The sequence below is a fragment of the Vulpes vulpes genome, chromosome X, assembly GCF_048418805.1.
Source record: "Vulpes vulpes isolate BD-2025 chromosome X, VulVul3, whole genome shotgun sequence".
In the NCBI taxonomy this organism is placed as follows: Eukaryota; Metazoa; Chordata; class Mammalia; order Carnivora; family Canidae; genus Vulpes; species Vulpes vulpes.
Genome location: NC_132796.1, coordinates 98,240,395 through 98,262,701, shown reverse-complemented (window position 1 = coordinate 98,262,701; position 22,307 = coordinate 98,240,395). Strand labels below are relative to the sequence as shown.

Below are 22,307 nucleotides of genomic sequence, written 5' to 3'. Positions count from 1 at the left end.
AATACTACGAAATATTGTTGAAATAAATTAAAGTAGGCATAAATAAGGGGAAAGCCATTCCAGTTTTATGGACTAAAGAACATGATATTGTTGAGATGGGAAACTTCCCAAATTGATTTAAGGAGTGAGTAAAAAGTCTATCACAACCTGCCCTTTTTTGCAGAGATGGACAAAAGAAAAATATCCTAGAATTCATATGGACTTGAAAAGTACCCTAAAGAGCAAAAATCATATTGAAAACATAGGGGAGTGAGGGACGCCTGGATGGCTCAGAGGTTGAGCATCTGCCTTCGGCTCAGGGCGTGATCCCAGGGTTCAGGGATCGAATCTCACATCGAGCTCCCTGTGAGGAGCCTGCTTCTCCCTCTACCTTCTCTCTGTGTCTCTCATGAATAAATAAATAAAATCTTTAAAAAAAAAAAAGAAAGGAAAACATAGAGGAGTGAAAGTACAGAAATCACCTCACACATCAATAATCAATTGATTTTCAATGAGGGTGCCACAACCTTTCAATCAGAAAATAATTATCTTTTCGACCAATGGTTTTAGAAGAAATGGATATCCATGCGCAAAGGAAGAATTTTGTCCCCTACCTCACACCATAAGCAAAAATTAACCAAAAAAAGATCAAAGATCTAAATGTTGGACTTAAAAATTTTAAATTCTTACAAAGAAACATAGGTGTAAATCATTGTGTTCGTAGATTAGGCAGGGTTTTTTTTCACTACTAGGTATACACCTAATGAACTGAAAACATACATTCATATAATAACTTGCCATGAATGCTCATAGAAGCATTACTCTTTTTTTTTTTTAACATAAGCTCTACACCCAACATGGGGCTTGAACTCACAACCCCAAGATCAATAGTCATGTGCTCTACCAACTGAGCCAGCCAGGCACCCCTAGCAGCATTATTCTTTTTTTTTTTTTTTAAGATTTAACTTATTTGAGAGAGAGACACAGAAAGCATGAGTGAGGGGGAGGGGCAAAGGGAGAGGGAAGAGCAGACTCCCTCACTCAGTAGGGAGCCTGATACAGGGCTTGATTCCAGGAACCTGGGATCATGACCTGAGCCAAAGACAGACGTTAACTGACTGAGCCACCCAGACACTCCAGTATTATTCTTAATACCGAAAATGTAGAAAGAAACCAGATGTCCACCAACTGATTTATGGATAAACAAATAAGGTAAATCGATACAATAAAATACAGCCCTAAAAGGAAATGAAGTACTGCTATATGCTGCCACATGGAGGAACCCTGAATACGTTTTGTGAAGGGAAAGATGCCAGAGCACAAAAGGCCACATACAGTATGATGCCATTTATATGAAATATCCAGAAAAGACAAATTTATAGAGATAGCAAGTATATTTGTGTTTGATTGGAGATGAGAGACCTAGGGGTGAAAGTTGTATAGCTAAAGTATAGGGAGTTTCTTTTCGAAGTGATAAAAATATGCTATAATCACCTGTGGTAAAGAAGATATACAAATGTCCAATAATCACATGCAAAAAGATCACTTGTCATTAAAGAGATATATCACAACAACAATGACATGCCACTCACACTTACTAGGATGGTTATTTTTTTTTTTGGATGGTTATTTTTTATATTTTTAAAAGATTTATTTATTTACTTTAGAGAGGGGGTGGGGGTGGGGAGGGGAAGAAGGAGAGAGAGGGAGAGAGTCTCAAGCAGACTCCACACTGTGCACAGAGCCAGACACAAGGCTTGATCTCACAACCCCCAAGATCAGGACCTGAGCCAGCACCAAGAGTCAGATGCTTAACCAAAAGTGACACCCAGATGCCCCAAAGATGGCTATTTTTTTAAAGGAAAATAAGTATTGGCAAGAATATGGAGAAATTGGAACCCTCGTGCATTGGTGATGGGAATGTAAAATGGTACTGTGGCTGTGGGCAACTCTTTGATGGCCCAGCAATTCTATGCCTAAATACACACCCTAAGAAAAGAAAAAAATGTGTTCACACAATAACTTGTAACCAATGTTCATAGCAGAATTATTCTTGATAGCCAAATAGTGGAAGCAACCCAAATGTCCATCAAATGAAAGAATGAGTCAAAGGAGGTATACCCATAGAATGCAGTATTATACAACCATAAAAAGGAATGAAGTACCACATGGATAAACCTTGAAAACATGCTATGTGAAAAAACCAGACACAACAGACTACATGTTGTATGATTCCATTTCTATGAAATATGCAGAAGAGACAAATATATAGAAACACCTAATAGAATAGAAGTTGCTTATGGTTAAGGGAGAAAGAAAGAATGTTAGTGACTACTTAATGAGTACACGTTTGCTTTTTAGGGTGATGAAAATGTTCTAACATTAGATTGGTGATAATTACACAATATTTTGAATATACTAAAAAACATTGAATTATATACACTTTTAAATGGTTAATTCTATGGTATGTGAACTACAACTCAATAAAATCTATATGTTGGCAAATTGAACGCCAATAAAAAATAAATTAAAAAAGAATAAAACTATATTTTCTATAAATGAGCAATATAGAAACAAATTACAAAAATATACTTCACTTCTAATCCTACCAAACAGCTAATAAGGACTTTTTTTTAAAATTTATTTATGATAGTCACAGAGAGGGGGGGGGTGCAGAGACATAGGCAGAGGGAGAAGCAGGCTCCAGGCACCGGGAGCCCGATGTGGGATTCCATCCTGGGTCTCCATGATCGCGCCCTGGGCCAAAGGCAGGCGTTAAACCGCTGCGCCACCCAGGGATCCCTAATAAGGACTTTTTGGTATGTTTTCTTTCCCTTATAATCTGTATGTGTGTACATATATAGCATATATTTCAAAATTAAACGTGAGATCAGATTCAAATATAATTCAACCTAAATATATTTTATAAAAAAATTCATACCCTTGCGGTACCTGTCTGGCTCAGTTGGGGGAGCATGTGACTCCTGATCTTGGGGTGATGAGTTCTAGCCCCATGTTGGGTGTAGAGATTACTTAAATAAATAAAACTTTTAAGAAATGCATACCCTTATAATATGAATAGAACAGTATAATTAACCTCCATGAATCTACTATCTGGATCAACAAATGTTAAACTCATGGCCAATTTTCCTTCATCCTTACTTCTTGATTAATTCAAGGCAAATCTCAGACATCAATTCATATTATCCATAAATACTGAGCATATATATGTATGTATATATATCCCATATGTATGGGGTATGTCTTAAAACTACGACAAAAATACCAGTATTATAATTTTAATAATAATTTTAATAGCATCAACCTTTCAGTCGTGTTCAGATTCTTCCAATCGTGTCATGAATGTTTTTTAATACAGTTTGTTCAAACTGAGATCCAAATAAGATTACATACTACTATTTCTTGATAGGTCTTTAGGTGTCTTTTAATCCAGAGCATCTCCCTCCTTCTCTTTCAACGCATTTGTTGAAATAATACTGGGTCATCTATCTTACAGTTTTCCATAGTCTGAGTTTTCTCATTGTGTCCTTTACTGTTTACTTGTCCTCTGTATTTTCTGTGAACTATTATTTAGAGTTAGAGTCTTAATAGACTTCAGTTTTATTTTCCTCAAGAATACTTCATATGTGGTGTTGTATACATGCCATCAGGAAGCAATTAATGTCTGCTTGTCTCTGTTTTGGGAAAGTTAACAGCCACTGAAGATCCTGTCCTAGCTGTAATTTTTCGCTAAAGATAATAAATTTATGACATTCTATCATCTTCTTCACTTATTAGCTGGAATACATCTGTAAAAAAAGAAATGTCTCCTTATTAATTCTGTGGATACCCTTAGATACAATATGTGTATGAAAGGTATGATACGATATTTCACCCTTTTTTATTTTCCAGTTTTTAAAGTTAGCAATTTTTTAGAGTGTCAGTCTGGCCTAAAGAAATAGATTTTATATGTTTCAATCCATTAGTTGTTTTTCTCATGGCTACTCAAATTGTCTCCTCTTTGAGCACCAACAGGATTTCAGGCTTTCACCAAGAGCACTAAAGGCTCTTGAGTCCTTAGCATCATCCAGTGGTCTTTGATACTTAACTGCTGATATGACAAAATGTTCCAGGATCATCCTGTAATTTTCTGCTCCAATCCTAAAGTCAGCTATATCTCCAAGGGGACCTGGAAAAGATGATTCTTAATGGCTGCATGTTATGGGTGTACTATTATTTATTTAACCAGTCCATTATTTGGAGGGAAAGAGCTTTAGACAGTTTCTAATTGTTCTGTATTATAAATTAAATACTGAGCTATTTTATACAAATAGTATATATAAGTTGACTGATGGTATGCTTATAAATATTTTCTTTATTATTTAATACTTAATACAAGCCTAGTCAGTTGACTCATTTATGGCCTGACTCATAAACTAATGGACATCATTAATCTATTAGAAACATCTGCGTATAGAGTGAGGGGGCTTGCAAATGATGAATTAAAAGGTAGCAGCAAAAAAACTTTTTTTTAAAAGGTGGCAGGAAATATGAAATAAAATATCTGAAAGGAAAAGTATGTATTTTTAGTCCCTTAATACTCATTTGCCCTTAAGGATGTTCTGCTTCCTGGTACTATATTCCCTTGTCAGCCCCTGGGCATTTCATCACTAGCCAGGAAGATACGACAATGGGAATAAGATGCCTTGGAGTGTTTTTGTTATTAAGGTTCATTGGAGGTGGCTTACTTTTTGTTCATCTCTGCGAGAAGCTTTTATTTAGAAAACTACTCCCTTACTCCTAAGAATTACAAACAGAAAGTCACTCTCCCAACCACCTAAAATTACCTATTTGGTTGCTTGGTGATATTTGTATTGGCTAAAATGTTAGAATGAATTAAGCCATATCATACTTAGTATATATATAAAGGCAATTGGCATATATTTTGGAGTACTAAAATTTTTTAAATTTTTGAACATGATGCTTCTAATTCCTATTGATACGTTATAAACTCTCTCTCTTAGAATGTTTGAGAGCGATTATTAAGACTCCTAGACATGTGCAACAACTCTTTAGGAAAAAAATGAAGCATTCTCCAGAGAAATGTCAGCACATATTTTCATTTTTTAAAATTTTATTTATTTATTCGTGAGAGACCGAGAGAGGCAGAGACATATGCAGAGGGAGAAGCAGGCTCCCTATGGGGACTCGATCCCAGGACCCCAGGATCATGACCTGAGCCAAAGGCAGATGCTCAACCACTGAGCCACCCAGGTGCCCCTATTTTCATATTTTTTTTAATTTACCACGTATTTTCTTTATTTACTTAGAGACTCATTTCATCTGTATTTTGAAAGAAATGTAAGTCAGGTTCTATGAGATAAAGGTACTTTTGGTCAAATTTCATTAAATAAAAGTAGTTGCAATTCATAGTGTATTTGGGGAAAAAAAGACTTCATGCTCTGAAATAGTTAATAGGGGAAGTGACTCGCCCTTAAAATTATAGAGACTCCAGGCATGCAATGCTTATAACAGAACTCAGTGTGCTTGAATCTGTGTAGAATTTAACATGTTCTGCTGTCATGCTGTCTATAGTCTACCGTGGCAAGACATAAAACTGGTTTGCATACATTCCTGTAGGCTATATTAATTTTCCTTTTTGTTCATTTTGCTAATTGTGGGGAGAGGGGTATATGGATGAGTGGAGTTGCCAGATAAAATACAAGCCATACTTACATTAAAAACTATGTATCGTTTATCTTGAAATTCAAATTACCTGGGAGTCTTGATTTTTCTTTCCTAAATCTGACAGCCCTACTTATGAATAGAGAGTAATAGTGACTTATCTTTTAAAAAAAATTTTTTAAAGATTTTATTTATTCATTCATGACACACACACACACACACAGAGAGAGAGAGAGAGAGAGAGAGAGAGGCAGAGACACAGGCAGAGGGAGAAGCAGGCTCCATGCAGGGAGCCCGACGCGGGACAGGATCCCTGGTCTCCAGGATCACGCCCTGAGCTGAAGGCGGCGCCAAACCACTGAGCCACCCGGGCTGCCCTAAAAAAAATTTTAAAGATTTTATTTATTCAGGGCACCTGGGTGGTGTAGTGGTTGAGCGTCTGCCTTTGACTCAGTTCTGATCCCAGTGTCCTGGGATTGAGTCCCATATTGGGCTCCCCAGAGGGAGACTGCTTCTACCTCTGCCTATGTCTCTGCCTCTCTCTCTGTGTCTTTCATGAATAAATAAAATCTTTTTAAAAAAAGATCTTTTATAAAAATATTTAAGTCTTTAAAATTTAAAATCTTTAAAAAGGCCTTTTTAAAAAAATGTTTTATTTGACAGAGAGAATGAGAGAGAGCACAGGCAGGGGGAGTGGCAGGCAGAGGGAGAGGGAGAAGCAGGCACCACCAGAGAAGAGTGGCCCAGGAGGGGCTGGGGGCTCAATCCCAGGATCTGGAGACCAGGAGGGAGCCAAAGGCAGATACTTAACCAGCGCGGCCACCCAGGCGCCCCATGACTCAACTTTAGAAATTAAAAAGGACTACATATTGTATAATGTAAAGCAGCACTTCTTTTTAACTTTTAATTTTTATTTTGAGAGAGAGGAAGCTCAGGTGGGTGGGGGGAGGAGAGAAGGAGAGAATCCCAAGCATGTTCCTTGCCCAGTGCCGAGCTGGACAGAGGCCTGTTCCCACAACCCAAGATCACCACCCCAGCCGAAATGAAGAGTCGGATGCCTAACCTTATGAGCCACCCACGCACCTGTAAAGCAGAATTTCTAAACTTTAATGTACATACAAATTATCTGGGTGCTTGTTAAAAATTAGATTCTGATTCTGAAGATCTGGAGTGGGACCAGAGGATCTGCATTTTTAACAGCTGTTGACAATAATGCTGGTCTGTAGACCACCATTTGAGCAAAGCTGTGGTGGAAAATTGAGTGTGCGTATACACAAATGCGTGCACATGCACACACACACACACATGCACACACGCACAGAGGTGCATGGGCATATGGAAACACAGGTTTTGGCTGCCCAGCATTGGAACTCACTTTCGACGCATAGGAAATTCCACCAGTGTACGATTCCTGGAGGAAAGTAGAGCCTGGTTTCCACTAGGGAAGCTGATAGAAGGTGTCAAATACTCTTCTTATCAGCCTCTCTCGCTCCTTGCAGCCTGAATGTAGTTCTATGATCTACACTGAACCAATCAGAAGCCCCTACAAAGGGATCTGAGTCAAGAATGAGTATCATATAAAAACTATGAGAGCAGGGATCCCTGGGTGGCGCAGCGGTTTGGCGCCTGCCTTTGGCCCAGGGCGCGATCCTGGAGACCCGGGATCGAATCCCACGTCGGGCTCCCGGTGCATGGAGCCTGCTTCTCCCTCTGCCTGTGTCTCTGGCTCTGTCTCTCCTTCTATCTCTCAAGAATAAATAAAATCTTTAAAAAAAAAAAAAACTATGAGAGCAGTGAGTTGTGTCTCTTACAAGAGACGGAGCTGTGGCCATAATGAGGTCCCAGGGCGGTAGGGAGGGGTGATGGAAGAAGGGGCAGAGCCCAACACGAGCAGGAGCATCAGTAGCAGCAGTCCTTTCGGGGACGCGGTGGGGTGGGGGCGAATCTGCAGCATGATTTTAGGCATTGTTCCTGACTGCACAGCTCTGAACTTGGTTCCTAATCCTTATAATGATTCTGTGAGCTGCTCAATTCCCTTCCTACCTCAGTCACTCAGAATTGATCTTTGTGGCTTGAAACGAAGACTTCTGATCAAGCCAAAAGATCTGCCAGAGGCTAGTTTGTATTGCCCTGTCTGTTGGCACTATACGTGTAAGATACTATCAGGTCACCACTCAGGGTCACCTTTACCTTGCCTCATAGGGTGAGCTTCATTCTAAGAGAGAGGAAACCTCCACCCATGGGAAGGATATCTATTTCTTGACATACATTTCTATGTCTCTTATTATTCTGGTGATGATTGATCTTGGCTTAATAGGACAAGGTTCGTATACCCACCCTATCACTAACCAGTTATGTGATTTGGGAAATCACTTGGTCTCCGTTTCCGTAGCTGCTAAAGGGGGACAAGACTAGATGATTGTACTATCTCTTTTATTCACGTTACTTCATAATAATTGGTTTTTTTTACAACCTTACTGAGATACAAAGTACACATCATAAAATTGACCCATTTCAAGTGTACAATTTAATGACTTTTAGGAAATTTAGCAAGTTGTCCAACCATCACCATAACCCAGTTTTAGAACATTTCATCATCCCAGTAAGATCCCTGGGGCCCATTAACAGTTAATCCCCATATCCACCCTTAGGACTGGGCAACCACTAATTTACTTTTTGTGTCTATAGATTTGCTTTTCCTGGCCATTTCAAATAAATAGGATAATTCAATCATAATTATTTGCTATACAAGTTTTTTTCTTTATATATGAATTCCCAAAAGTCCTGTGTCTAAGAGAAGAAATTAACAAAACTGAAAACAGACAATAATCAATGAAACAAAGAGCTGGAGATTTGAAAAGATCAGTAAAATTGACAAATTTCTCGCAAGTCTAACAAAGGGAAAAAGGCACAATTACCAATATCAGGAATGAAACAGGGAATATCACTACAGATTCTGAAGACATCAAAAGGATAGAAAAATGTTACAAAAAATTCTACACACATGTATTTTAGAATGTAGATGAAGTAAACTAGTTGCTTGAAAATCACAAACTACCAAACTCACTAAAAACAAAAGAGATACTCTGAATGCTCTTGTAACTATTAAATAAGACTAATTCATAATTTAAAACTTCCTCAATAAAAAAGAAATCTGCAGTCTCAGATGGTTTTATTGAATAATTTACCAAACATTTAAATTCCACCCAACCTCTTCCAGAAAACAGAATAGGAGGTAACACAATACAATGAGATCTTCAGAAGAATATCTGTCATGAACTTGGACAAAAAAATCATCAACAAAATACTAGCAAACAAAATCTAACAGTTTATCAAAAGAATTGTGCACCACAGCCCATGAAGGATTTATTCCATGTATGAAAAGCTGGTTCAACATTTAAAAATCATTCAACGCAACCAACCACTTCAACAGCCTAAAGAAGAAAAATCCTCTGATCATATCAATTGATGCTGAGAAGTATTTGTCAAAATCCAACTTCATTTCAGAATACAATCTCTCAGTAAACTAGGAAGAGAGGGAACTTCTTTAACTTGATAAGGCACACATATAAAAACCTACAGGGCACCTGGCTGGCTCAGTGGTTTAGTGTCTGCCTTTGGCCCCTGGATGTGATCTTGGGGTCCTGGGATGGAGTCCCACTTCAGGCTCCCTGCATGGAGCCTGCTTCTCCCTCTGCCTGTGTCCCTGCCTCTCTCTGTGTCTCTCATGAACAAATAAATAAAATCTTAAAAAAATAATAAAAAACCTACAGATAACATTATACTCAACAATGATAGAGCATCATACTCAACTATAAAAACCGAATGCCTTGCCCAGGGGAGCACAGTTCACCTATGTGGCCCCAAGAGAGGAGCTTCTGTCTAGTCTTCTCACCTCCCTTTGGCCCAGCCTCCAGGGAGTGAAGCAGCTAGAGAGAAAAATTTATCTTTCTGCAGCGGAGGTCCAAGACTCTGGGGCCCCAGCGCCCTTGTCTGCTTCTCTGGCGGGGATGAGTGGCAGGAGATTAACCTAGGGCTAATGGAGAATCTCCTCACTCGAGCAGCCCTCACCCCCACACTTGTTCCCCTTCCCACTCGGCATCCTTTCTTCCACAGCGTTTCTCCTTTGAACCTTCTCCAGGTCTGGACCCCATCATCTGAACACCTTGATATTTTTCTCTACAGCAAAAATAAATGAGCAAAGAGAGTGTTTGTTAGAATAGTAATTGGTATTTCTGTCAAGATTTGTACTAAATGTTTCACTGCTGACCAGGCTTTCTTAACAGACTGCATGGAAAGCGATGCCATGGAGACTTCTCAGTGAGGAGGAAGAAAGAATGCATCCCTCCTGATTCTTTAGCGACTCTGTGATGAACCCTTTCAACATTCTTGAGTGTTCTCTAATAAAAGAATCTTAAACTGATGAATTTCTCATTTTGTTTTAAGCTATGACCCATTCAGAGCATTTGATATATCTTTTACTTTTTATATCTGAGGAGGAAAAAAACAGCACCACTCCCCCCTCCCTGCACAAACTTTCACATTTACGAGCCATAACTGATGCACACATTTGAAAAAGGATACTATATTGTGCCTTGCTTCTCACTTGCATTACATCCTCCTGAGACTGTGGCTGACATGTAGCCCATGGTATTCCTAAATATGATTGACATGGATAATTAGCAAGGTAGTGAGAAAGAACAAAGAAAGTGATATCAAACTAGTACATGCAGGGACATCGGAAAAATGCCTTCAGAGCTTGAGGACTTAGTGGACCACCCTAACTCTGCACAGATCCCCTCTGAGACCTTGGCCAAGTTAGATCAACTGGATGTATCTTTGCTTCTTTTTAGTAAATTAAACTATTCTTACCATTCCCTATCTCACAAGTATGTTATAAAACTAAGCTTCTATAATTGAGGTGAAAATATTGACAGTTTTTCTTGGCTAGGAAATGGAGTGTTAGATGAAAGGAGCTCTGGGTGGAAGATTCAGTAGAAGAAAGCCATTTGACCTTCATTTTACAAGCCATTCATTTAATTAAATTCAATACACTTCTATTGAGCCCTAACTCTGTATATGCAGCATTTTTCGTTGTGTGCTATGTGGTCTTCACAGGAGTTATAACTCAGGGGAGCCAGCCTAATGCCTGGGTCCTCTGACCTCTTATGCCTATGCCAGTTCCCAGCCCTGACGATGGTCCATTTTCATTCTCTTTCTATTTGTGCTCAAAGGCTGAAGAGCATTCTATATACAGGCACAAAACAGTGTGGAAGTTGGGTTCCTCCACCTGATCCTAAGTTGTGGGTTGGGACTCAGACATCTCTGGTTACCCCAGTGACTGAGGAGCCTCCTAGGAGAGAATATGTCCTCTAGGAAGAAGAAGCCAAACACAATAAGCTCGAGCCAAAAACAAAGACTAGGTCAGCAGAAGGGAGAGATCCTGTGAGCCCAATTTTGTTGTCTCCTGGCCTTTGTCTGAGTCCAAAGGATGATGGGATGGGATGGAGTGAAGAGAAAGAAGAGGAAGGAGGGCTATAGGGAAAAGCTGAAGTATCTGCTTCAAACTTTTCAAACCCCAAACTTCATATTTATTACACATGCTCTCATTTCCTACTTTACTTGAAGGATCAAGGCATCAACACAAGTGCAAGCAACAGAATATCTGACTAGAAGTGACTTCTTAAAAATAAAAAATGTATTTTCTTATATGTTTGGGGGAAGATATAAAGGTTGGTTAATTGAGTAGCTCAAGTACATAACCGAAGACCCTGGTGAATTTCTTCTTTCTACTCTGCCATCCTCAGCATGATGATAATATCTCCTGTCAGGGCTACACCATTGCTTCAGCATTCCTTGGCATCAGATGCAAATGGAGGCATCCAGCAAAGAGGGATGATGCCTTCCAGACCTGTGATTCATTCCCTACATCCTCTCTCTCAACAAAGAAAGGAAAAACCTTTCAGGAGGCTTCTAGCAGAATTTCCCTTGGGTCCCATTAGGCAAAATTGTGTCACGCACCCATCCTAAACTAATTCCTTGTAAAGGGAATGAGACTAATCATAGTCAGCTCCTCATGGTGAGGAGGAAAATCACCCTCTCAGAACATGTGGCAGAGTAGGCTCCAACATCATATTTTTCCAGAAATAAGGAAGGGTGGCTGTGGCTTAGGCCTCAAGTTCCTTCAACTTCCCTCTCCTCCACTTTAAAGGTTTGTACGTACTCTACCATAAAATGTTTGTGTATATATCCCTCTTCATCACCTCTATATTGTTCTGTCTTCACCCAGATTCTGTAGTATAAATCTGAGGGGTAATAACCCTCCATTTCAAGACCTGGCTCTCTGTGTATCTGATAGATCCTCGGCCTTGCTCTTGTCCTAGTTCCTCACAGCAATTCTTGAACCACACCTACAGGCTGCTCCATGTGGCATTCCATAACTGAAATTCAGAGAAGATCTGAAGCCCTTTTCTTTGTCCCAGGAGTATACAAATTTAAAGATTCAAGAACACTTTCAAACCCTATAGGGTAGGGCAGGAGTGGGGATGGAGAATCAAGAACATGCTGTATTGTTTCCTACCAGAGTTCTATACCCAAGGATTCTCTGTCCAACTCTGGTATGTAGGAGTGACATGTGGTATCCACAACCACTTGACTGGGGTATGTTTTGGGGCCCACTCCTTTCCCCACCAGCCATAATCCCCTGGAAATTGAATTCCACTGTAATTTTCTATGTCCCATCCTGGAGGAGATCTGAGAATGACTGAAAATGACTTGGCTTGAGCTTGAAACTTGTTCCATTGTCTTACACGTCACTGATGCATTTATTCATTCAACAAATGTTCAACTCTGTTTCAAGAACAAAATGGTAGGCAGACATTGGTGAGTGAATCAGGGTTCCCAACCATCATGTAGCTTACTTTTTGGTGGAGGAAATTGTTTCTCTCATAAAATTTGGCTTGAAATTCATGGCTTTCTGGCAGGGACCAGAATGGAAACAAAACCTAACAACAATGCTGAGTTATTCATTCTGTACAGTATAACTCATATTTTAATCCTTCACAACTACTATTATTTTTAAAGCATTTTGATATTGTACAACTCATATCACACTTTCACTGAGGGCATTGTTTCAATTACAGTTTCCAACAAGATAAACAAATACTGTAGGGCAATGTACTTGTGGTACAATATGCTTTAGTAACAACATGCCTTGTCATCTGACTGGGCTAAGCCAAGGTTAGATGATTACAGCCAATGTGGAACCTGTATCTGATCCAAGTCTACAAGCCATCAGAGTCGTTATCCTTTCTCTGCTCATATTTAAATCGATCTGATTATTTAACAGAATAGTTTGTAGATGTGTTTTTAGGAGATAAAGCATTTACCCTCACCTTTGGCTATACTTACTTGAGAATATATGGTAAAATAGAATTTTATTTTCTATTTTAATGTTTCAAAATTCACCCAAGTTTATCATTTTTGCTCAGAAAAAATGTTTCACAAAAACAGCTACATTGTATGGGACTACAATACTTTTTTTAATATTTTCTACTTACAGTAGTTTTGCTTCAGATGATATCATGGACCTTGGTTTCTCATTATTCTGACAGTGTCCAAAGTGGAACTAAACCAATTTAGAAATCTGAGAGTCTGAGAAGATGGATGTGGAATGAGTGCATTTAACTGAAATATGACTCCCAGGCAATCTGAATGAATTCTCCAACACCCCAGTTCAGGAAAGAACCTGTAAGGGTCTTAATCTTAACTTCACTCACAATGAAGTGCATGATTCCAAGCAAGTCACTTAATTTATCTCTGTGTCTTGGTGTCCCCACTTTACAACAGGGTTAATAGGACCTATAGCACAACTGCAGTTACAGAAGAAAAGAGAATTGCACCCTTTCTGAAATATACTTGATAATTATCAATCATCAAGAGGAATTTACTGAGCCTTGCATGTACCCATCATTATATGCTCAAAGCCTAGTAAGTACCTTACATATAAATACTGAAGAAATTTTTGTTGCATGAATGAATGAGAAATATAAATGAATGAGCCATTTACTGAGAGCCAGGTTCTGTGCTATAGAAGATCTGAGATGCATCCTTGCCTTTAAGGAACTAATCATCTGGTCAAATAAGATATATACAGATCAGTTATTTAGCAATTTAAGGTAGTAAACATGAAATGAATGTTATAGTTCATTATCCTTAAATTAGAATTTCCAGATTCTCTGCTTCATTATGAATTTTTCCCTAAAATTTATCTGCTTGAGGATACCCCTATGATTTTATTGCATAGAAGTGTTTGACGATGTTTAATTAAAGACTTCCAAATATAGAAATATATTTCATTAGGATAAAATTCTGTAGAGAATTGGAATGGAAATGTAAGTTCAAGGGGAAAAAAAGAAAGAATATGTCTTATGAGATTAGTTCTCATTTCTAGGATTTTAAACAAATACTATCACTCACTGTACTCTCACTCACAATGGTGATATTAAGATTCATCTATATTGTCCCATGTATTCATAATTTGTTCCTTTTTATTGCTGTATTCCATTGTATAGATATGGCCCAATTACCATTGTATACTACAATTTGTTTATTCATTCATCTGTTGATAGACACATAGGTTGTTACCAGTTTGGTCTATTATGAATAAAACACAAATAAGATTTGTGAACAAATCTTAATATAGACATATATTTTCTTTTTTAAAAATTTTTTTATTGGAGTTCAATTTGCCAACATATAGCACAACACCCAGTGCTCATCCTGCCCGGTGCCCCCCTCAGTGCCCATCACCCAGTCACCCAAACCCCCCGCCGACCTCCCTTTCAACTACCCTGTGTTCGTTTCCCAGAGTTAGGTGTCTCTCATATTTTGTCACCCTCACTGATATTTCCACTCATTTTCTCTCTTTTCCCTTTAATCCCTTTCATTAATTTTTATAATCCCCAAATGAATGAGACCATATAGTGTTTGTTCTTCTCCGATTGACTTATTTCACTCAGCATAATACCCTCCAGTTCCATCCACGTCGAAGAAAATGGAATTTGTCCTTTCTAATGGCTGAGTAATATTCCATTGTATACATAGACCACATCTTTATCCATTAATCTTTCGATGGACACAGAGGTTCTTTCCACAGTTTGGCTATTGTGGACATTGCAGCTACAAACATTGGGGTGCAGGTGTCCTGCATATCATGGCATCTGTATCTTTGGGGTAAATCCCCAGCAGGGCAATTGCTGGGTCATAGGGCAGTTCTATTTTTAACTCTTAGAGGAACCTCCACACAGTGTTCCAGAGTGGCTGCACCAGTTCACATTCCCACCAACAGTGCAAGAGGGTTCTCCTTTCTCCACATCCTCTCCAACATTTGTGGTTTCCTGTCTTGTTAATTTTCCCCATTCTCACTGGTGTGAGGTGGTATCTCATTGTGGTCTTGGTTTATATTTCCCTGATGGCCAGTGATGCGGAGCATTTTCTCAAGTGCTTGTTGGCCATGTCTATGTCTTCCTCTGTGAGATTTCTCTTCATGTCTTTTGCCCATTTCATGATTGGATTGTTTCTTTGCTGTTGAGTTTAAAAAGTTCTTTATAGATCTTGGATACAAGCCCTTTGTCTGATAGGTCATTTGCAAATATCTTCTCCCATTCTGTAGGTTGTCTTTTACTTTTGTTGACTGTATACTTTGCTGTGCAGAAGCATTCTATCTTGATGAAGTCCCAATGATTCATTTTTGCTTTTGTTTCTTTTACCTTTATGGATGTATCTTGCAAGAAGTTGCTGTGGCCAAGTTCAAAAAGGGTGTTGCCTGTGTTCTCCTCTACGATTTTGATGGATTCTTGTCTCACATTTAGATCTTTCATCCATTTTGAGTTTATCTTTGTGTATGGTGTAAGAGAATGGTCTAGTTTCATTCTTCTGCATGTGGCTGTCCAATTTTCCAAGCGCCATTTATTGAAGAGGCTGTCTTTTTCCCAGTGGATAGTCTTTCCTGCTTTGTCGAATATTAGTTGACCATAGACTTGAGGGCCAATTCTGGGTTCTCTATTCTGTTCCACTGATCCATGTGTCTGTTTTTGTGCCAGTGCCACACTGTCCTGATGATCACAGCTTTGTAGTACAACCTGAAATCTGGTATTGTGATGCCCCCAGCTCTGGTTTTCTTTTTTAATATTCCCCTGGCTATTCAGGGTCTTTTCTGATTCCACACAAATCGTAAGATGATTTGTTTCAACTCTCTGAAGAACGTCCATGGTATTTTGATAGGGATTGCATTAAACGTGTAAATTGCCCTGGGTAACACTGACATTTTCACAATATTAATTCCTCCAACGCCTGAGCATGGAATATTTTTCCATCTTTTTGTGTCTTCCTCGATTTCTTTCAGAAGTGTTCTGTAGGTTTTAGGGTATAGATCCTTTACCTCTTTGGTTAGCTTTATTCCTAGGTATCTTATGCTTTTGGGTGCAATTGTAAATGGGATTGACTCCTTAATTTCTCTTTCTTCAGTCTCATTGTTAGTGTATAAAAATGCCACTGATTTCTGGGCATTGATTTTGTATCCTGCCACAGTGCCAATTGCTGTATGAGTTCTAGCAATCTTGGAGTGGAGTCTTTTGGGTTTTTTATGTACAGGGTCATGTCATCGGCAAAGAGGGAGAGTTTGACTTCTTCTTTGCCAATTTTTTTTTTAAAGATTTCATTCATCTATTCATATACACAGAGAGAGAGAGGCAGAGACACAGGCAGAGGGAGAAGGAGAAGCAGGCTCCATGCAGGGAGCCCAACGCGGGACTCAATCCCGGGCCTCCAGGATCACTCCCCAGGCTGCAGGCGGCGCCAAACCGCTGCACCACTGGGGCTGCCCTTCTTTGCCAATTTGAATGCCTTTTATTTCTTTTTTGTTGCCTGATTGCTGAGGCTAGGAATTCTAATACTATGTTGAAGAGCAGTGGTGAGAGTGGACATCCCTGTCTTGTTCCTGATCTTAGGGGAAAGGCTCCCAGTGCTTCCCCATTGAGAATGATATTTGCTGTGGGCTTTTCATAGATGGCTTTTAAGATGTTGAGGAATGTTCCCTCTATCCCTACACTCTGAAGAGTTTTGATCAGGAATGGATGCTGTATTTTGTCAAATGCTTTCTCTCCATCTATTGAGAGGATCATATGGTTCTTGTTTTTCTCTTGTTGGTATGATCTATCACACTGATTACTTTATGAGTGTTGAACCAGCCTTGCATCCCAGGGATAAATCCCACTTGGTCATGGTGAATAATCTTCTTCATGTACTGTTGGATCCTATTGGCTAGTATCTTGTTCAGAATTTTTGCATCTGGGATCCCTGGGTGGCGCAGCGGTTTGGCGCCTGCCTTTGGCCCAGGGCGCGATCCTGGAGACCCGGGATCGAATCCCACATCGGGCTCCCGGTGCATGGAGCCTGCTTCTCCCTCTGCCTGTGTCTCTGCCTCTCTCTCTCTCTCTCTCTCTGTGACTATCATAAATAAATAAAATTTTAAAAAAAAGAATTTTTGCATCTGTGTTGATCAGGGATATCGGTCTATACTCCTTTTTGGTGGGGTCTTTGTCTGATTTTGGAATTAAGGTGATGCTGGCCTCATAGAACAAGTTGGGAAGTATTCCATCTCTTTCTATCTTTCCGAACAGCTTTGGTAGAACTGTTTCTACTTTAAATGTTTGATGGAATTCCCCTGGGAAGCCATCTGGCCCTGGACTTTTGCGTCTTGGGAAGGTTTTATTTTTAAATATAAACATACCTTTATTTATACATTAAAATAAAAATATATACATACCTTTAATATAATACATGTTTACATCCTGTTTTTTTTATTTCTATAAATTTATTTTTATTGGTGTTCAATTTGCCAACATATAGAATAACACCCAGTGCTCATTCCATCAAGTGCCCCCCCTCAGTGCCCGTCACCCAGTCAATCCCACCCCCCCGCCCACCTCACCTTCCACCCCCACCCCCGCAGTTCGTTTCCCAGAGTTAGGAGTCTCTCGTGTTCTGTCTCCCTCTCTGATATTTCCCACTCATTTTTTCTCCTTTCCCCTTCATTCCGTCTTGGGAGGTTTTTGATGACTACTTCAATTTCCTCCCTGGTTATTGGTCTGTTCACATTTTCTATTTCTTCCTGTTCCAGTTTTGGTAGTTTGTGGTTTTCCAGAAATGCGTCCATTTCTTCTCGATTGCCTAATTTATTGGCATATAGCTGCTCATAATAAGTTTTAAAAATCGTTTGTATTTCCTTGGTATTGGTGGTGATCTCTCCTTTCTCATTCATGATTTTGTTAATTTGAGTCTTTTCTCTCTTCTTTATAATAAGGCTGGCTAATGGTTTGTCTATCTTATTAATTCTTTGAAAAACCAACTCCTGGTTTTGTTGATCTGTTCCACAGTTCCTCTGGTCTCTATTTCATTGAGTTCTGCTTGAATCCTTATTAACTCTCTTCTTCTGCTGGGTGAAGGTTTCCTTTGCTGTTCCTCCTCCAGCTCCTTTAGCAAGGTTAGCTTTTGTATTTGAGTTCTTTCCAGTTTTCGGATGGATGCTTGTATTGTGATGTATTTCCCCCTCATGACTGCTTTTGCTGTATCCCAAAGATTTTGAACGGTTGTATCTTCATTCTCATTAGTTTCCATGAATCTTTTTAATTCTTCTCTAATTTCCTGGTTGCCCCTTTCATCTTTTAGCAGAATGGTCTTTAACCTCCACGTGTTTGAAATCCTTCTAAACTTCTTCTTGTGGTTTAGTTCTAGTTTCAAAGCATTATGGTCTGAAAATATTCAGGGGACAATCCCAATCTTTTGGTATCGGTTAAGACCTGATTTATGACCCAGTATGTGGTCTATTCTGGAGAAAGTTCCATGTGCACTTGAGAAGAATGTGTATTCAGTTGTGTTTGGATGTAAAGTTCTGTAAATATCTGTGAAATCCATCTGGTACAGTGTATCATTTAAAGCTCTTGTTTCTTTGGAGATGTTGTGTTTAGAATATCTATCAATTGCAGAAAGCGCCGTGTTCAAGTCTCCAAGTATAAGTGTATTATTATAGAAGTATGGACATATATTTTCATTTCTCATAGGTGAATACCTAGAACTGGAATGACTGGGTCATATGGTAGTTAAAGGATTTTTAAAAATTTTTGGTAGGTTTATTTTAAACTTTTCTAGTTGAGGATAGTTTACAGACAGCATTACATCACTTTCAGGTATACAACATGGTGATTTGACAAGTTTATGCATTATGCTGTGCCTACCACAAGTGTAGCTACCATCTATTACCATACAATGCTATTACAATATCAGGTGACTATATTCCTTATACTGTACCTTTTATCTTCATGACTTATTCATTCCATAACTGGAATCCTCTATCTCCCAATCACTTTCACCCATTTTGCCCACCTCCATCCCCTCAACTCTCAGTTTGTTCTCTGAATTTATCGTTCTGACTCTGCTTTTTGTTTATTAATTTGGTTTTTTTAGATTCCACATATGAGTGATGTCATATGGTATCTGTTTTTCTCAGTTTGACTTATTTCACTTAGTGTTAATACCCTCTAGATCCATCTCTGTTGCTGCAAATGGCATTATTTCATCTTTTTGTGGCTGCATTATATTCGTGTGTGTGTGTGTGCATACACCACATATATAAATACCACATTGTACATATATAGAATATATACCACATCTTCCTTATCCATTTGTTTATCATTGAACACTTAGGTTGCATCATATCTTGGCTGTTGCAATAAACATAGGGATTCACATATCTTTTTCAATTAATGTTTTCATTGGGGGGATAAATACCCAGTAGTGTAATTATTGGATCATATGGTATTTCCCTTTTTAATTGTTTTTTTTTTTAATTTATTTATGAGACACAGAGAAAGAGAGAGAAGGAGAGAGAGAGGAAGGGACACAGGCAGAGGGAGAAACAGGCTCCATGCAGGGAGCCTGACGTGGGACTTGATCCCAGGTCTCCAGGATCACAACCTGGGCTGAAGACGGTGCTAAACCCCTGAGCCCCCTGTGCTGCCCCCGTTTTAACTGTTTTTGAGGAACCTTCTTGCTGTCTTCTACAGTGACTATACAAATTTTCATTTCCACCAACAATATATAACGGTTCCTTTCCTTCCATATTCTTGCCAACCCTTATTATTTTTTGTCTTTTTGATTTTAACCTTTTTGACAGATATTAAGTGATATCTTAAAGTGGTTTTGATTTGCATTTTCCTGATGATTAGTGCTGTCGAGCATCTTTTCATATGTCTGAAGGCCATCTGCGTATCTTTTTTGGAAAAATGCTATTCATGTCCTCTGCCCATTTTTTAGTTGGATTATTTGGGGGTTTTGGTGTTGAATTGTATAAGTTCTTTATATGTTTTGGATATTAATCCCCGATGAGATGGATCATGTGTGAATATCTTCTCCTATTAAGTACACTGTCTTTTTTTGGTGGACCTTGTTTTGTTGGTGGTTTCCTTCACTGTGCAAAAACTTTTTATTTTGATATAGTCTCAATAGCTTATTTTTGCTTTTGTTTACCTTGCCTGAGGAGAAATATCTATGGAAATACTGCTATGGCCAATATCAAAGAAATCACTATTTGTGTTTTCTTCTAGGATTTTTATGCTTTCAGGTCTCACATTTAGGTCTTTAACCCATTTTGAGTTTATCTTTGTATCTGGTTTATGTTTAAAATGTTCAAAAACTGACAGACATTTCCAACATGGTTGTATCATATTATATTCCCATCAGCCAAGTATGAGATTTCCAGTTGCTCCACACCCTTGCTAACACTTGGTATGGTCAGTTTTAAAATTTTTATCAATTCTAATGGGAATGTGATGGAATTTCATTGTGGTTTTTAATTTTAATTTCTCTGATAACTAATAATGTTTAGTATTTTTTCATTACCTTATTGGCTATTTACATATCTTCTTTTGTCAAGTGTATGTTCAAGTCTTTTGCCTGTTATTGTTTTGTCTTCTTATTATTGAATGTGTGTACATATTTTTTTCTAGATTTAAGTCCTTTGTTTGATATATGTGTTGTGAATAATTTCTCACAGTATCTGGCTTGCCTTTTCACTTTCTCCATGGTGTATTTTAAAGATAAAAAAACTTGCTAGAGCTTTGCTTGTGTTTGTGTTATACATAAAGATCATTGGGAAGAATCATCATATTAACAATAATGAGTCATAAACATAGTATGTTTCTGTATTCAGGTATTCTTTAATTTCTCTAATATTCATTTTGTGGTTTCCATGTAGAGAAATTTAGTTAGATTTTTTATAAATATTTTACATGTTAGTGCTTTTGTGAATTGTATACTGAGTTTCATTTTCCAATTGTTTGCTGTTAGTCTATAAGGATACAATTTATTTTTTACATTAACCCAGTATCCCTTGACTTTGCTAAATTCACTCACTGGTTTTAACATTTGATTTCTAGGTCCTCTAAGATTTTCTACATTATTTATTATATCATCTACAAATAGAGATAGTTTTGCTTTTAAAAAATCTTAATGCCTTCAGGGGCAACCGGGTGACTCAGTCGATTAAGCATCTGCCTTCAGCTCAGGTCATGATCCCAGGTTCCTGGGGTCAAGCCCCACATTGATCCCCACATTGAGCCCCACATCGAGCCCTGCATCACATCGGGCTCCCTGCCCGTGGAAGCCTACTTCTCTCTCTCACTCTTCCTGCTGTTCCCCCTGTTTGTGCTTGCACACTCTCTTAAAATCTTTTTTTAAAAATCACCTTAATGCCTTCAATATGTTTTTCTTTCTTTTTTGCAATGGCTAGGATCTCTGGAACCACATTGAATAGAAGTGGTGATAGTGGCATCCTTGCCTTGTTCCTATCTTTAAAAAGAGTAATTCAAACTTTCATCATGATTGTTATGTGTTGGTGTTTTATAGATGCCCTTTATTCATTTGAGAAAGTTCCTTACCACTTCTACTTCTCTAAAAATTTTTGTGAGGAATAGATATTGGATTTTGTCACGTGCTCTCTGCATCTATTGAAATGATCATATGGGTTTTCTCTATCCTGTTGATATGGTGAATTACATTGATTGATTTTTAGAGGTTAAATTAACATTGCATTCTGGGATAAACCTTCCTAAATATTGAAGTATAATTCTTTGTATAGCTGCTTATTTTATTTGCTAATGTTTTGCTAAGAAAATTTGCCCGTGTATTGATGAGGGATATTGATCTGCAATTTTTCAAAAAATACTTTTCTTATGTTTTGGTATGAAGGTTCTGCTAGCCTCATAAAATAAAGCTGGACAGTGTTCCCTCTTTCTTTGTTTTCTGAAAAACGTATCTTGCAAAAAGTTGCTGTGGCCAAGTTCCAAAAGGGTGTTGCCTGTGTTTTCCTCTAGGATTTTGATGGATTCTTGAATCACATTTAGATCTGTCATCCATTTTGAGTTTATCTTTGTGTATGGTATAAGTGAATGATCTAGGTTAATTCTTCTGCATGTGGCTGTCTAATTTTCCTAGCACCATTTTTTTATAAATTTATTTTTTATTGGTGTTCAATTTGCCATCATATAGAATAACACCCAGCGTTCATCCCATCAAGTGTCCCCCTC

General features: G+C 38.4%; 1 protein-coding gene and 1 non-coding gene across 2 annotated transcripts in view; one reads left to right on the top strand and one right to left on the bottom strand.

Annotated features, from left to right (window-relative positions):
• The window catches only part of ZNF280C (zinc finger protein 280C), a 120,179-nt gene that overhangs the window by 25,370 nt on the left and 72,502 nt on the right, over window positions 1–22,307 (top strand). The window lies entirely within an intron of this gene.
• On the bottom strand, window positions 829–901 carry TRNAN-AUU (transfer RNA asparagine (anticodon AUU)). The gene has a single exon. It is a non-coding gene; the product is annotated as a tRNA-Asn (tRNA).